This window comes from Cebus imitator, unplaced genomic scaffold, assembly GCF_001604975.1.
Source record: "Cebus imitator isolate Cc_AM_T3 unplaced genomic scaffold, Cebus_imitator-1.0 Scaffold8, whole genome shotgun sequence".
Taxonomy (NCBI): domain Eukaryota; kingdom Metazoa; phylum Chordata; class Mammalia; order Primates; family Cebidae; genus Cebus; species Cebus imitator.
The window spans coordinates 11,492,877-11,509,480 of record NW_016107323.1 but is presented as its reverse complement, the minus strand read 5'-3'; the positions used below and the strand labels follow the sequence as shown (position 1 = coordinate 11,509,480).

At 41.2% G+C, this 16,604-nt stretch overlaps 1 protein-coding gene across 2 annotated transcripts in view; it reads right to left on the bottom strand.

Annotated features, from left to right (window-relative positions):
- The window catches only part of LOC108314525 (voltage-dependent calcium channel subunit alpha-2/delta-3), an 823,636-nt gene that overhangs the window by 671,755 nt on the left and 135,277 nt on the right, over window positions 1-16,604 (bottom strand). The gene's annotated exons all lie outside the window — the stretch shown is intronic.

Genomic DNA, 16,604 nt, shown 5'->3' with positions numbered 1-16,604 from the left:
TGATCTCGGCTCACTGCAACCTCTACCTCCTGGGTTCAAACGATTATCCTGCCTCAGCCTTCAGAATAGCTGGGATTATAGGCATGCACCATCACACCTGGCTAATTTTTGTATTTTTTAGTAGAGAAGGGATTTCACCATATTGTTCAGGCTGGTCTCGAATTCCTGGCCTCAAGTTATCTGACTGCCTCAGCTTCCCAAAGTGCTGGGATCGCAGGCATGAGTCAACATGCCCAGCCACGTTTCTGCTGTTAATAGAATTAAAATACATTGATTCATCATCTGACAAAATCAAGACCATAGCACTTCAAATTCTGATGCCTGCCAATAAAAAGTAACAGCCTATTATTGGCACCTATTTCCTTAGCAAATGTCATTATATTCATCTAAATCCAATGAAATATGTTTTAAAAACAAGTGTGCAGGTAAGAAAAATCCATTAAATTTGCTAATATTTTAGTTATAAGAAACTGCTACTGAGACTGCGGAAAACTGTTACTCTATTATACCTATTATATAGGCAGTGTACTTTTAATAATCATGTTAATTTTCTCTTATATGAATTCCTTTTTTGGATCCACAGATGGGATAATAGAATTGTGAATGTGGTTTTTAATTAAACGTGAACACTGGAAACAAAAATGTCTTTGAAGATTACGGCCTTTGGAACTGAGCTTTGAGGTAAGAGTAAACAGAAGTTTTGTCCACATATCTTTTTTCCCTTGTTTAATGCCAAAGCTTTTCCATACTCAATAAAAATGATAACAATATACCAGAATATACATTCTAGACTTGGAACAAAGCACCTATAAGCTAAAAGGTTGTAATTCATGAATTGATGCACATTTCACTGGCTTTTTATATTTCTACATAACTCTTTCCTTTTAGTGAAATAAATACAAACAAGAGCCATCTTTATAAATAGAAAATGCTAGAAGCCATGCACCATGGATAGTATTTATAGCTTTGGTGAAGGCGAAGCTGCCAAGGGGAATAGTGGGGATATTAAAGCATTTCATTTAAAATCACATCTTATTTCTTGTTACAATGACCTTATGTATATCCGCACAACATTACAGAATGCACAGTGTCCCATTTCTTCCCCACAACACTTAAATCAAGACTCGCGTTAAAGACATGTAGAGGTCAAACTTGCCATCATGAGCCAGAAGGGGAAAACCGGACACAACGTCGAAGTAAAAATTGGATCAGAAGAAGAAAATGAGGTTTTTTGTCCTACGTGTATTTTATTTTTCTGTCCCCAGACATTTTGGTTTAACAAGGGAAGAAAAGAGAGAAAAAATGTGTGGCGAGAGGTGGAAAGGTAAAGGAGAATGATACTACACTAGCAAAGCACCTTAACCACTGGACTCCTGATTTTATCAGAATGAACAAATTGTGTACAAATAAAAAAAAAATTTCGAATAAAAATCCCTAAAATGGGGGGTAGGGACAATTATGGATGAAAATCCTCAAAGCAAAACAGAAATATAAAAAACTTATGGAACGGCAAGGTAAAAAGTTATTTTTATTTCTTATGTTAAAGCTAAAAAGTTTTGAGTTGTAAATGCTGTCATAATGGGGTGTTGGAATTTAATAAAGATTTCAAAGCACTTAATGTATTTAGTGGTTTTTATTTAATGTTTTGCAACAACACATTTAATACTCATACCAGGCTTTTTACTGCCTTTTTTCTGGAATGAAAACAATTCTTTCTCAAAGAAGGTTTAAGCTCAAATGGGGGGATCTCAAATCTATAATCATGAACATGGATTTGGGCTACAGGAAGGGTTAACTTGGAGATAGTTATTCAATTATCATTAATACCAGAGCTAGAGATCACATCAATCTTCCTTTGAATCAACAAGAGTTCAATGTGTAGAAAAATGGCCAAACAGACTAATCAAGGAATAGCAGTAACTACTATCACAACCATACCCAGTGTGGCATGGATGAGCCGTTACCCTAGATTCAGTGGCTTTTGTTTTAAGGGCAAGAGTTTGATGGAGAAATTGTTAGATTATTTGTCCATCAGTGTGTGCCTGGGGCTAATGCTATCCTAGCAGTGTGTTACATAGCAGGGCTTGAACTTGACATGCTGACAGTCTACAGAAGTGAAGACAGAGGAGATCTAAGTCCTCTCAACAGTCACAGATTTCAAACTCAATCAACCATGGATTAAAATGAAAAATCTTTACCCTCAATAAGGGCACTTAGCACATCAAAAGATGTTTCCAGGAACCCAGGCAAAATGAGATTGATTTGTTTCCCAGACTTATGTCAAACTCCTGTCTTGTACCAAGGGTCAGAAATCATCCATTTAAGAACTGTCACATTGGAGAAATAAAGTAAGTTGTTCAGATTTACATTTTCATTCCTTCTGGTGTTCCCCTCTGTCCTTGGGATAGAATTTTTTATCACTCCGTAACAGCGTAGATTAATCTATGCTGCTTTGTAGCTAGAGCACTTAGATGAATATTTCCCAAAGTGTCAGATGGGTACCACCAGTGATCCATGAAAAAAAAAAAGTAAGATGATTTACAGAATGGTGAGGGACACACAGGGAAATAGCAATTTCAGTGAGAAGGGACAAGTGACAAAGAATGCTGTCAGGAAGCCAAGGAAGCTTCCCAGAAGACATGACATTTAAGCTGAGCTCTGAAGAAGAACAGGAAGGAAGCAGGGGAAAGAGATGTGCTGAAAGAACGTTCCAACCAATAGAAACATTTCACACTAAGTTTTGGAGGTAAGAAAATGTTCTGGAAACAGCAATTAAGAAAAATGGTCTGGAATCAGCTAGTGCTCTGGAACCTGCGCAGAGGCCACATCAATGACTAGATGACCATCAAGTAATAAACCAAGGCAAAATGAATAACCTACAGGATGGACACAGTCAGACAAGAAGAAAGCCAGCATACCTTTCCTCCCGCCCTGCCATGCTGCAGCTGCAGTTAGAATCATAGCCGAAACCTTAATAATATTCAGTAATCCTTATTGATACAAATGTTTTTACTTTTCAATTCCAATAGAAATGAGACATATAAATCACCAACTATCAAGATGATCGTTTATTTGGAGAAAAACAGCTTTTAAGGAGCCTTCACTATTTCTTTGTTCCTGTAGAAGAACTATGCTTTGTTGCACACGAATGAACATTTTGTATAAAATGACCTTCTGCCTGAAAGCTGCAAAAATTGCTTCTGCTTTAAAACGGCAAACATTTCAAAGTGGATTATAAAAGCTAATCTATAAAGTTTCTAGAGAAAGCAGATAACAGAACAATAGAGAAAACACATCTTGTGCATATGTGGGGAGCTTTCTTCCCTTCCTTCACTCCTCCCCTTTCCTGTCTCCTTCAGATTGTACAAGGCTACACTGGCCTTGTACAAGACACAATAAGCCTGGAGTTTACATCAGAAGACATGATCACAATCGATAACAAATTATCTTTTTTTCCACAAGAGATACCTGTTATCAATTTGAGGCTGATTAAATTAATACCTGTTATCAGTGTGGATGGCCAATTTCCAAACCAAAGTCACTGCATTCTACATCTCAGGCTGCATTTGCCAAACTGCAGCATTTGAAAAGCTGTTGAAGATGGAACCAGCCAAGCTTTGTTCAAAGGGCTGCTCAAGGGCCAAGGCAGCTCAGGGGGAGGTAGGAAAAAGAGACAACCTTCGATTTCAGCCCAAGTAATTTTTCCAAATGACCCAGTATTTTAAAAAATGTTCTTCTGCTTACATAGCTCTCCTGGGAATATTTTAGAGTTGATTATCAAAATCAAGGCTATTTAACTATGAAACTTAGACCCTCCAGTTCTGAGGTAAATGTGCTATTTCCTTTGTGGGCAATGGAGCTCTCTTTAACTTCCCAAGGGGATAGTCCACAATGAATGGGGACCATGACATTATGTCATCTGAAGCATGGGTCCCCAGCCCACAGCCATGGACCAGTACTGGTTGGTGGCCTGTTAGAACTGGGCAGCACAGCAGGAGGTGAGTGGAGGGCCTGCAAGCATTACTGCCTGAGCTCAGCCTCCAGTCAGATCAGCAGCAGCACTAGAGTCTCAAAGGAGCATGGACCCTATTGTGAACTGCACATGAAAGGGATCTAAGCTGCATGCTCCTTAAGAGAATCTAACTAAGGCCTGATTGTCTGAGGTGGAACAGCTTCATCTCAAAACCATGTCCCACTCCCCCATGGAAAAATTGTTTTTCATGAAACCAATCCCTGATGCCAAAAAGGTTGGGGACCTCTGATCTGAAGGATGAACATTTGTTCTCCAAAATGAAAAGAAGTTTCCTATCACCGAGGGCTCTGACTGTGATGAATAAAACTCTGTTCCAGCCCTTAATTATACCTTGTAGGGCCCACTCAGAATGTGTTGACTAGAACTCACAATGGCAGAGTATTGAAGGTGCTGCCCAACTAGCCAAGGAAAACAGGAACATCTGCCCCAGATAAGTCACAGGCTACCTCACACGGCGTCGGTGCTGGTCAGGAAGTCTGTCCTGCAGAGAGTTTCATTCCAGGTTGTATCACTTCCGTTTAATTTAATCTAACAAGTACTTTTTGATAACCTATTAGCTAACAAGAACATCACCAAGAACTGAGTGGGACCCCAATAAATAGATAACTGAATCTTAGGCCTCAAGAAGTTTGGGGTACATTTTGTTACAGTAGAGTCAGAACAGGTCTCAGAAACCAAGGACAAGAGTTTGAATCCAGGTCTTCCTACTCACTGACTTTGGGCAAGTCTTAACTACTCTGAGTCTTGGTTTTCTAATCTGATTAACAAAAATAATATAACTTTTAGCCTGTACCTCAGTGTGTAAATTTGCTGAGAATTTACATACAAAAATTTCCCAAGGGATTCCACACAAGTGTAAAATATTACTAAGGTAGGGTAGAGGAAGAGACAAGATTTTTCCAGCATAAAACAGTTTGATTGAAACAAGGAAACTTCACAGAGTCACTGCCTCCCACGGTTTGCTCTCATATGGGGAGAACTTGGAACAACTCCCCAAGTTCACAGTTACATGGAGGTTATGTGAAAGTTAATTCTGCTGCCAAGAAAAGGACTCCAAATCTTGTGTTCGAAAACACAAGGCTGTGCATCTGCTCCTTAAGGGTGGGTTTTCAGGATCCACCACTCTCTTTTTCAGCTTCAGAGGTAAAATCTGTGATCAGTGAGGCTGAAAATGGAATGAGGCAAAGGTCTGTATGGAAGGGTTTGACTGATGTCCTCACAATGGCACAAACACAGAAATTAAGCTATTTGCCAAGGCAAGCTCCTTTGACAGATGGCACCTGTGAGACATTGGACAGGATAGTGAGTGTGGCAGGCAGCTCCTGCCCTGCAAGCCCCAGCTACAGCCAGGGAAGAAAAAATTTCTTTCTCCTTGAAAATGAAATAACACTAATTATTTCCATGTCCATTCAGACTTTACCTTCGCAAGATGGAGTTTTACATAAATTTGATGCAGAGAAAAATCTGTTCTAATTCCCTTGTTGTTCTTTCCTTCCACCTATCCATCCAAATGTCTACCAGGTAACTTCAGTTTGGGAAGGAACATATCACGTTGGTCCAGAGAGCATCCTGAGGTCTGACAACCTGAATTCGAATCCTGCCTCCAGCAACTTTATAATACCTTCCTGAGCCAACGTTCTTGGCACAGAGTAAATGTCCATTAATGCTCTTATTGCTGATGATGATGACAATTGATTATGTGAGAAGAATTATAGCAGGGGCTGATGCTATGAACATAATGGCACTCTCACAGTTCAGCTGGGAGGGGAAGCAAATAACTAGATAACATGGCATGGACTAAAATAGGAAGGCCACACAAGATGATAACAGCAATTATTGAGTTTCACGCTCCCTGGCCTATGTGCCAAGCCGTTGTAAGTGCTTTAGTCATTGAATCCAGCAAATCCTCACAACCGCTCTATAAAAAAGAAAGCACAGATACCATCCTAACTTTACACCAAAGGGAAGAGAGGTTATAGCGCTGCGAATACCAAGGGCATAGAGCACCAGTGCAGGAATGTTCATCAATGATGCAACAGTGAGCTGGGGTTCAAGGATGAGTGGAAGTCAGCCAGGTGACCGAGAGAGGTGATGGTGAAGGAGCAACAAAGGCTCCAGGGTGGGAGCCTCCTCTGCCTGGTATCTCCTGTCTGCAGAGCTGCAGGTGTGGGATGGGGAGCGGGGAGAGTGCACAAGAGCAGGCAAGTGGGGCTCAGATGAGCAAGGAGGTTGAGCTAAGGAGTACTGTGGCCTGTGTGCAGCGGCAGGTCCCATGGGGCATAAGACCCGCGTGATCAGACCTGAACTTTAATTCATCTTTAAAAGTAATCTGGTGGCAATGCTGAAAAAAAAAGTAGAAGAGGATGAAACTGAAACAGAGACTGAGGCAGAGACCACTTGCTTTAATGCCATTTATTCCACAAATATCTTAATCCACTAGCAAGTCCCGTGGGCTCTCCCTCCAAAATACACTCCATGTTTCACTACTTTTGTCATCCTCTCCCCTGTTATATCCCTAGTCAAAGTCACAGCCTTCTCCTCCCTGGAAACCCTCAGCATCCTAACAGGTGTCCAGTTTGCACTCAGTGCCCTGCATCCCATTCTCCACATGGTTGCCAGAAGGAGCCTTTTAAGAACAATTCTGATGGCAGTGCTCCCTGTTTGAAACCCGCTAATGACTTCCCACTAATCATGACTACGACCCATAAGGTCCTTTGATCTGCCACAGTACCCTCAGATCCTGACTCCCAGCCATCTTTCTGGCCCCAGACCACTACCAGCTTGTCTCTGTCATCCTGCTGTTCTCTTGACCAAGGATGTTCTTGTCCTCGATCCTTGTATGTTTCCCCCCACCCACATTGGTCAAGCTGCAGCTTGAATGACTCCTCTTCAAGGATGTCACTCCCACCCTGCCCCCTAACAAAATGTTGACACACTTTGTGCTCAAAGCAGCACTGAGCATATGGCTAGTGCTCAAAATGCAGTTGAATTAAATAATATCCATTACTCACTCTACTGGGTGCCAGGCACTGTTTACCTGGGAATATAAGGTTTATAAGAACACAGCTGTTGCCCTCAAGAACATTACAATCCCTGGTGGGAAAAAAACAACTAGGCAACTACAACACAACCTGATAAAGGCTCTAACAGGAGGAGAAAGGATTCCTATAGGCCACCTAGGGAGCAACTAGACCAGGCTTATGCGGAACAAAGAGGCTCCTTGCGTATGGTACAAGAAGGCTTCTCATTTATGTTGAGACCTGAAAGACAAGAGCCAGCCCAGAAAACAAAGGAAGGGCCTTCCAGGATGAAAGAACGGCAAATGCAGTTGCAAAAGAGGGCATGACACTTTCAGGCAGTTATGATTGGGAAGCTTGTGTCAGGGATGGGGAGCTAGTGAGAAAGGAGTTTTAAGGAACAAAATATTATTGTTTATTGATATTAATTAGATGTTTTCAAAGGAGCAAAAGGTGATCCAAGGCAATAATGAGAAAGATTGAAGACAAAGTATTTGAAAGTATTTAGGAAGAAGAATCTACAGGGCTTGAAGGCCAGCAGGACATAGAGAATAAGGGGAAAAGGCAGAGTGATAGAATTATCAGGTGGGTGCAAAGGTAATTACTTTTGCACCAACCTATAGCCTGCTGCCCTTAATCACTACCCAGTACTGCCTGCAGGGGGTGTCCAGCAACAGTCAGAGAAGGAGCTGCGCTCAGAACGAACACAAAGAAATATGGACTAGCAGGTATGAGAAAATGTCATGGTAAGATCAAGCAATATAAGGACAGAATGCTTTTAAAAGTGGAATCCATTCAATCTGGTGACTAAGGCTGTGTGTTGGAGGGTGCCTGCTGACTCTCAGCACCATCTAAGCTGCGCTTTCTAAGTAGGGGCTGGAAGCCTACCACCACACATTCTTTACTCCCTTGCTAGCAGAGCTCCAGGTGAGATTCTTGAGTGGTCTGCAAACTGAAAGAGAAGAAACCAACAATCTCCAGCTGAAGCGAAGGGCATGTGTGTGGGCATCTGCAGGTAGCAGGTATCTTCGGTCAGTCATTCAGATGTACTCCCAAGAATTACCCACTCATGCTGTGGACACCAGAGACCATTGGTGGTGACCTCCTATGACCCCAGAACTTTCTAGATCTGTCGACTCAGACAGCAGCTTCCCTGACCCTCACTCCCTCAGCTTTTCTAACTATCAAGTAAGGCTTTAATTCCCTTTATTAAACCCCTGCCTACTTCCTTTTTGTTTTCTGATCAAACATGGCAGAGTGAGCCACAGGGCACCTGTGTAAGAACCACTCTGAAGCAAAGGTAGGGGCCAGGGCCAAAGTGCAGAGAGTAGTCCAAGTGGGAGGGATGGAAGTTTGGGACACAAAGAATCCAGATATCGAGAAACTGATTTGGGCCACAGCAGGAAGAAAATGCAAGGTGAAGGAAGGCTTTAAGATGAAAACATGCTCACAGCAACTAAGGCAATAATAAGAACTGCCCTGGAAAGCTCCAGGAAGACCCAGCTCAGGGCAACTCCAGGATCCTCCCCAGGGATCATACAGCCATTGAGCCCAGGCCTCCAATTCAAAGGACCTTAAGCTTAGGCTTTCCACATTATTTCCTGAAGGGATTACAAATATAGTCATAAAGACGCCATGGCACTGGAAAGAGAAGTTGTTTAAAGTTGCATCCCTTTCCTGGACCCCGTAGCCTACGGTGCATTATAATTTCTTTCTACTGTATCCTTCATTTGCTTGGGAAGAGACCAATTACATATAACATAGGCATGCTTTGTTAAAAAGCAGCAAATTGTGAAATGTATATATTTAAAACTGTGGTGAAAACACACCATAGTTTTCAACTGTTTTGTCATGTGTTCATTCATAACATACCAGGGACCTTGAAAAAAAAAATCCAAATGACCTGACTCACACAGCTTCTGAAGGACCCTGTGCAATAGGACCAAGATGGCTTTTACTTCTCTAAAGGAAAGTCAACCACATGCACTTACATATGAAGCTGATTCCAAAATAAATCAAGAACAAATAATGAAAAATAAGACGATTTACTCCCCTGACTTTGGTCCCTGAACATTTTACACAAGTCCCTTGCTTTGACTAATACCACACTGGTGACTTCAGGGTCCTCAGAAAAGAGCCTTCCTCCCCCAGTGCAGAAGTAAAATCCTGAGGCCAAGTGTCTGAACCTTGCCCAACACTTTCAAGAGATGACTGCTCCAACTTGAAACACGGGGAGCCATGGAACCAGCGCTGGCATGACAGGACACACAGGAACTTCTGAGTTCCAGAGGGCTGGGTCAATGAAGGGCCTGAGTTATGAATGAAATGTATGTGCCTGAAACCCACTTTTTGTTATTTTTCCATTCAAACCTCATACATCCCTTTTGAATCCAAGGAATGACATTTTCACTCTCTGGAACCAAACTTAGCATTTTAAATTTCCAAGGATGAGAAGCTAGCTTAAAGGATAAGCTGGCTGTTCCGTTTTTAATGCCCAGGTAATGAACTGAAATTACACACAGGGTTTGAATTTTTATAGAATGTTATTCATGTACGTGACTCTCTCGGCTTCAACTCTTTCTCCTTTGTCAACCCTAATTATAACTTTATTTCAAAACAACAAAGGAATAAGCAGATGTATGAATAAGCATGAGTGGTAAAAGATTTGAGGATTTTTTTAAAAAAACAAAAGATAGAGCTAATGAAGAAGGACTAAACCGATTTTACACAGAAGTAAACTGACAGTCGAGACCGAAATTCCCTTGTGTCTACACAATGCTCACCTGCACCCTGCGCATGGCTGTGGATGCCAATCGTGTTTTGCTCTCACTTTCCCCTCCTCACCCCTACATCCTGCAGCAGGGACTCTGGCAACTCTCTGAGGCTCTGACGCGACCAGAGTGGAGTCCTGGTTCCAGCACAGCACTCCATGCTCCCCCTCTGCCACCCACCCTCGTCTTTCACTGTGAAATAGACAGAGAAATGGCAAACCCAACAAAAATGCCACTTTGTGAGTTAAAAGAGTTGAATATCAGCAATTCCACGTAGTTGGAGTTAATTCATAAAATATATTTGAACTTTAGTGGCTTTTAAGTTTTTAAGTTTCCCTTTAACAGTCCAAAGGAATTGATGGCTTGCTTACTCTGAGGTGCTGGCTAAGAAGACCAAACCCAGGCCCACAAGACCATCTCTGAAACCCTTGGAGCCAGGCATGCTACCCTGTGTCAGGGTTATTTGGATTTTAGAAAGGGCAAATGATACATATTTATTACAACTCATCCCCAGAGAGGTCTGGGCCAGCACCCCATAATCAAATATTAACATTTCTATAGTAGACATATAATTATTCATATTAAACAGAATAAATAAATATTATACATATCCACATGTCAGTTCAGGCCAGCTTTTTCCACCAAACATGTTATTAAAAACTTTTCAATTTTTTTGGAGCCTTCTTGTTTCAAAATTGAAGATCTCGGAGTGTGAACTTCCTGAGACTTGAACAAAAAATAAAGTGATAGAAGTTTCCTGATTTTGTGTTTGTTGACCACAAAGTTTTCTGAGTCCTTTGGCTCAGCTTCTACTTGAGCTAATAAATCAAAAAATTACATGAGTAACGAATAGATCAAATCAATGTCAATGGGAGGTACTGGAGGAAAATTGGAGAGAGAATGTGATATGCATCCGTGACAACAGTACGGAACAACTTGGTAAATTTACTAAAATCACTGACTTGTGTACTTAAAATAAGCAGATTGTATTATATGAAAATTATACCTCACTAAAGTTGTTAGAAAAAATATCAAGGGAAGACATTCAGAAATGTGAGTTAATACAGTAGTTTTCAAATGTAGAAACCTACTTATGTATAATATCATCCTATTTTCTCATAGTAAAGTGCTCCTAGTAATGTAAAATGCTATGGCCACTTTGGAAAGTTACTCAAAAGGTTAAATACAGGAGTTACCATATGACCCAGCAATTCAACTCCTAGGCATACACCCATGGAAAATGAGAACTTATGTCCACACAAAAACATATACACAAATGTTCAAAGCAGCATCAATCATTACGGCTGAAAGGTGGAAACAGCCCAAATGTCCAAGAACCAATGAATGGATAAACAAAACAGAACATCTCCATACAATGGAATCTCATTCAGCAATAAAAAGCAGTAGAGCACTGCGAAGGGCTGTAGCACAGACGACCCTTGAAAACTGCAGGGCCAGTGAAGGAAGTCAAAGAATACAAGAGACCATGCGTTGTACTATTTTATTTACATGGAATGTCCAAAAAAGGCAAATTCATAACAACCAAAAGATTTGTGGATGCCCAGGGCTGGGAGGAATGGTGAGACTGAATGATAAAGGCTAAAGTGCACTGGGTTATTTTATTTTGGGAGTGGAGAGTGAGGAAAATGTTCTAGAACTGACTGTGGTGATGGTTGTACAACTGTGAATATACAAAAAAACCCACTGAATCATATACTCCAAATGGGAAAACTGTATGGTATGTGAGTATTTCAATAAAACTGTCACCAAGAAAGTGTCTTTAGTATATTAGAGTGGGATGTTGTTTGGTGCTATTTAATGGGTACAGTCAGTCCTTGGCCACCAATAACTTAGTGTGTACAATCCACCTCCACAGAACATGCCACCGTGACAGCCAGTCAACATGAACAGAAGAAAAGTCCGCATTCGCTCACTGGGAGATTAGGCAAATCTGTGGAGAGATTTCAACCTCCTTCAAGCATTCCTTATATATCAATTGGATTCTTAATTAGCATCTTTTATGTGTCTTTAGCACAACAACCCATTTCAGATTAACTAGCTAAAGTACTGTCATTTGCAATAACTGTGAACAAGAAACACCAAATAAATATCATTGAGATAAAAGTAAGCTAAACATATTTTAAAATCCTTAGAAGTATTTCGCATTGTGAATATTCAGCTACTGGCATCTAAGAATTATAACTCCGATGGCGTCTGGCAGAATTCTAGGTCAATCAAAAGCTAAAATGTGAATACTGCTAATTAAAAGGGTTCTCATTTCTGGGGTAAGTAAATACCAAGTGGAGAAAAAGATCATAGATTTGCAACAATATTTTAAAAGGCTTATAATAATTTATTACTGTTTATTTATAGCCCACCTCATTCCAAAAACGATTTTCCCATTGCTCATATGCTACGTGAAGATACAAGTTTAATTAAGAATGTCTAATCTTAAAGGGCACGAAGCTAATTAGTCAGAAAATATTTATTAAGCATCTACTATATGGAAGAAACATGCCCACACACTGAAGGAAGCTACAAATTACAGCAGTCTACACTGTAGGAGTTTGTTGTCACATCCAGTAATAATAAATGTAATAGCTATGCCTAATACTATTTGCCAGATTTCAAATAAGAGGTCCGAGTGATAGGGGTGTAAGGGTTTTACAAGAGAGTGATGACTTCCCACTACTGAGGCATGAAGACTTCACAGAGGAGACAGAATGTGAATGAACTTTCAGAGGCAGGTTCAGAAAGAAGGCAGATGCCCTAGGTGGGAAAGGCCAACATGCCCTTGGGGAATGGAGGGCACACCTGTCTGGGCAGAGAATGGGATAAGGGTAGAGAGGAGAGCTGGGGCCAGCCTGGACCATCGGTCTAAGGGCTGAGACTCATCCTAAATAAAAGAGGTGTCAGAAGAAAGGTGATCCAGGGTGGTCAGAGGCTGGGATCCAGTGGGGATAGCAGCTGGACAACGGGAAAGAGATTATGAAGAAGTCAAGGCCTTGACTTGTCCCGTTCCTCAGGCTCGCCAGCAGTCCCCTAAAGCAGTGCCCATACCACTGAGCACATGCAGTGGCTCGCCTGCAAGGCCACAGCGCCCTATCACTGTCAAGGCTAATCCCACCCACCAGCAGAATGAATTTAGTTCTATTCTATATCACTGTTGTTTTTTAAGGTTTGTATCATTAAGTTATTTTACAAGTTTTTTTTTCAAAGAGGACGATGCTCCTTTGTAAAGTCTCAGGCCTGAAACAAATGAAACTCAACAACTCTTTCAGTGACCTGTCAGATCCCTGAGATGCTGATATATGTATACTTACTGTGATTACTTCAATTCTATTAATTAAGCTTTCACTATTTGGGGGGATTATAAGCAAGGAGATTAACATAGCAAGAAGGATAGCTGTAAGAGAACCCTGCCCCCAAATATTAGCTTGGGGCAGGACATGTATGCTTATTATTAGACTGAGTACACTATATATGCCAGCTATACAATGGAAATTCAAGCTTACGTGAAGCAGAAGAGATCAGTGACTTACCTGGGTTTTCTCTCCCTCTGTCTCTGTTCTGTGCTTGCTCTCTTGCACTCTCTCTCCTCCTCCCCTCTCTCTCTTCCCCTCTCGCCTTCCCTTTCTTTCTCTCCCTCTGAAGTTAATTTCAACCATTATTTATTAGCAAAGACTAGTAATATCTCCCTTTGAAGACGGCACAAAACAGTAAAGGAGGCAACTTTTAGGTAATCATATAACTACTATTTGTTTTGAGTTTTGTTTGTTTGTGTAGAGACAAGTCCCCTTACATTGCCTAGGCTGGTCTCGAACTCCTGGGCTCAAGAGATCCTCCTGCCTCGGCCTTCTAAAGTGCTGAGATTACAGGTGTACTTGGTATTATGAATGCTACAGGTAACTCAGATGTGGTTTTAAATAAGCATTAAAATGATAACTGTTAAAAAATAAGTCAAAACACGAATATCAGCTCGCAGCTATGTATTCCAATAAAATCTTGTTCCTTATGTAAATACCTTCCATTTACCAATACTTCATTTAAGACAGACCACCTAATCTGTGTTCTCTAATAAGTCACAGCTGCTAAGGTGTAGCCACTCAATGAAAGCCACCAATAGTGCATTTCTCTTTGCTGATAACTAACATGATAAGCCACAGGCAGACACTGATGATGAATCACGGACAGGCCAATACTAAAGGTCAAGGTGGGCAAACCTCTACGCTATGCAGATGGAAAATAATGTTTCACAAGGTCAGGGACCAGGAAAGAGCAAAGGAGTGTTAAAAAGTCCAAAGGGGCAGGAGGAAGGAACATAACGCAAAAAACTCTGGGAAAACATGATGCTGTGGCAAGGTCCCGCCCCAGTTTAAAATAAGTTCATGTGAGAAGGCAAGGAGGACTACCAAAAATCTGGGATGAGTTCTACTAGGCACTAAGTTAAGGGGTAGAGTTTGGGATCAGGGCTCTCTCAAGCCTCTGTAAGCCTGTGCTTCTCTCTTGCCTCAACTTCCCCATGGTGTTTTCACTACTCTCTGCTGCGTGTTTCATTCCTCATGAGCCCTGCACTCCCTCTGAACTAGGGACATTTGACAACTGCTTCTTGTGATTAAATAATGGGTGGTCAGAACTAAACCCTTCAGTTTCCCTTTCTCTAAATGCTGGCTCTCTTCCCTCATCCCATAAGGTGGGGGGCACCTGAAACAAGACAGGGACATTTAAGTGCCGATGGCCACTTCCCCACCTTCTATGTCCATACCCACAAGGGGGCTACAAGCAGAGCTGCCACTCACAGGAGTGGTATGCCTTTTTGTAATTTAACTGAAAAGAAAAGTCTTCCTTAGTGGAGTATCAGTGAACAAAATTTACCACACAGAAATACTAGTTAATCCTATAGTTTATGTAAAAAAAAAAATCTCTAAGAAATATGATTGAACAGCTGTTGGGAGTAGAAAATTATTGGAAAAGCTAAGTTGGTACTAAGAGAATTGGACTTGGCAGTTTATTAAATGTGAGCAGGCAACGATGGATAGATTCTAAGTCAATAATCACTTTATCACTCCTAACAACTTCCACCTGGCAGGTACCTGGATTCCCGCCACAACATTTATGTGCAAAATGTGTTTTCAGTGTCTCCCTTGTTTTCTTTGCTCTCTGCTTTGAATTTCTAACACCCTTCCCATTCAAGGTTCCTTTTCTCTTTATGAGCATTGTAGCCACTTCTAAAAATTATAACCATTATTGCAGGATCATTTGGGATAATGCAGATATGCAGGGAGTTAAGCAAACAGTTGCCTTTTTCTCATCAAGAGACATCTGGGCAAAGAAGGAAAAGGAGGAAAGTAAAGAAAAACTAATTTCAAAATCCAGGAACCACGTCTACTGCATAGTTAAGCCAGTGATTTCCAAAGTGAAATGCATAGGCCCTTCTCAAAGATTTCTCTCCTGGTTTTTCAGTTGTATAAAGAAACCCTACTCTACTTCATGGGCAAAGCGCCTACATCACTTCAAAAAAATAATCTAGTACATATGCGGAGCTGGCACATCTCCTGCGAATCCCATTTAAGCTCCTAATCTTTGCATCCTAATGGGTTTAAACATTTTCTGATCCAGGTAAAAATGTATTTTACATTTGCTTTCCAAGTTTCAGAGCAAACTATTTTCTAGCCCTGGGAATATTAATTCTCAAAAAGAAAGCCTAACTTCTTTTTGATTTCAAGAGGTTTTCTAGATGAAGTGTAGAGTAGTGGGAAAAGTCAATCCCATGCCATCATCATTGAACACTGCGTGTTATCCAAACCAACAATAAGCACGTATGTCCTTTCCACATGGGGTGTCTCTGACTAGACTCCTTTCATCCCTGCCTGGCAAGCCCCTACTCCTCCTTCAACACCCTAATCAAAAACCCCTGCTCCATGAAAACCTTCCTGAATGCCACAAAGCAGAAAAATGCCTCCTTACTCTGGGGTTCTGGACCTCTTGCACTGCAACATTTGACAAATCTGTACTGAGCTCAGAGAGATGCTTCACCTGTATTATATGGTAAACATCAGCTGCGAAGCAGACCCTTCCCTCCTTCTATCCGTGAATACTTTGGGCTTAGTCGAGTACTCCATGTATACTGGTGCTCCATCAGTATGTGTTCAACAATGAATGCATCTTCCCATCTTTCCCTGGTACATCCCTCTCTTATTATGCTGAACTCTGAGAAGATAGGCTGTATTATCCACACGGGTTTATCCAACTGCTGGCATGCAGGCATTACTCAGTGACAACAGGATGAATGCATGAGAGAAACAGGAAGGAAAGAAGGAAGGAAAGGAGAAAGCCAGTGATGCCCCATCTCCATCAGGCATTCAACGTATTTGTTGAATTAATGGCTTCCTCCTCGACTTCTTCACCTGTGTATTCCTGATGTCACAACACATTTTCTACCTTGAATTGGAGAGGTTTAGATAAGACACATCTTATCTACTGGAACAGAAGCCCTCTGATTTCCAGAAATTGTCTGTCTAGGCCACAGAGTGGAGCATCTTGAGCTCTGAAATCACTGAAATGTCTGTTGACTAAAGATTTAGCAAAGATGGCACAGGACTGCAAGATGTTTGAAGTGGTCCCCACTTCATTCAAAGCAGAAGGTCTAATTTGTGAGTCATGCCAACGATTCAACAAAGTGACTTGGTGAATTGAGCCAGGTTTGAGGAAACGCAAGTTTTACTATCCAATTTCAGATGACAAAACTCATGAGTTTCAGTGATTGCTGCCAACCATTTCATT